The 1,166-nt window shown below is 37.4% G+C and overlaps 1 pseudogene; it reads left to right on the forward strand.

Annotated features, from left to right (window-relative positions):
• LOC102828709 overlaps positions 1-1,166 on the forward strand; it is a 46,118-nt pseudogene that overhangs the window by 16,016 nt on the left and 28,936 nt on the right.

The following is a 1,166-nucleotide window of genomic DNA, read 5'->3' on the forward strand; positions in this document are numbered from 1 at the left end:
AGGAAGATAGGAAAGAATTGATGCATTTGAGTTATGTTTTCGGAAGAGAATACTGAAAGTACCATGGACTGCCAAAAGAACAAACAGATCTGTTTTGGAAGAAGTACAGCCAAAGCTTTCCTTGGAAGCCATGATGGTTAGACTTCATCTCTCATACTTCAGACATATTATCAGATGGGGCCAGTTCCTAAAGAAAGAATTTATGTTTAGTAGAGTAGAGGGTTGGAGAAAAAGAAGAAGACCCACAATGAGCTGGATTAGCACAGTGGCAGAAGCAATGGGCTCAGGAATATCAATGAACATGAGGTTGGTGGTGGACTGGGCTATGTTTTGTTCTGTTGTGCATAGAGTCACTATGCACCTAATAACAACAACCAATTGTTTGGTCAGATAGCTGTCTTCAAACTTTTTTGGCATAGATGAATAAGTGGCTCCAGTGTTGCATAAGTTTGTTCTAACATCTAAATTTGTATTATGTCAGTTTCTAGAGCCTTGTTATAATTTTGATTTTCTGCCAATGCAGCTTGGTCTTCTTCCTTCAGTTTTTGATCATATGTTACCTCTTGAAATGGTTGAACATTGACCAGTTCCTATAGTTGCAGTGACTCTGTGTATTCCTTCCATCTTCTTTTGATGCGTTCTGCATTATTCAATATTGTCAAGGCTTGAATCTTTTCTTCAGTTTTTTCAGCTTGAGAAATGCTGAATGTGGTCTGCCTTATTGGTTTTCTAGTCCCAGATCTTTGCACATTTCATTATAGTAATTTGCTTTATCGTCTTATACTGCCCTTTGAAATTTTCTCATCAGCTCTATTATCTCTTTATTTCTTCCATTTACTTTAACATCTCTAAACTGGAGGTCAAGATTCACAGTTCCTTCTGGCATCCATTTTTGTCTTTTTCTTTCTTTCTTGTCGTAGGAACTGGTCCCTCCTGATAATATGTCTGAAGTATGAGAGATGAAGTCTAACCATCATGGCTTCCAAGGAAAGCTTTGGCTGTACTTCTTCTAAAACAAATCCGTTTGTTCTTTTGGCAGTCCATGGTACTTTCAGTATTCTCTTCCGGAAAAAAAAAAAAAAAAGCTATTCTTGATATATCTGCTATTCATAAGGTTTTCAGTGACTAACGATTCGGAAGGAGTTCATCACTCTTTCTTCCTAGTC

Source organism: Chrysochloris asiatica, unplaced genomic scaffold, assembly GCF_000296735.1.
Source record: "Chrysochloris asiatica unplaced genomic scaffold, ChrAsi1.0 scaffold00147, whole genome shotgun sequence".
In the NCBI taxonomy this organism is placed as follows: domain Eukaryota; kingdom Metazoa; phylum Chordata; class Mammalia; order Afrosoricida; family Chrysochloridae; genus Chrysochloris; species Chrysochloris asiatica.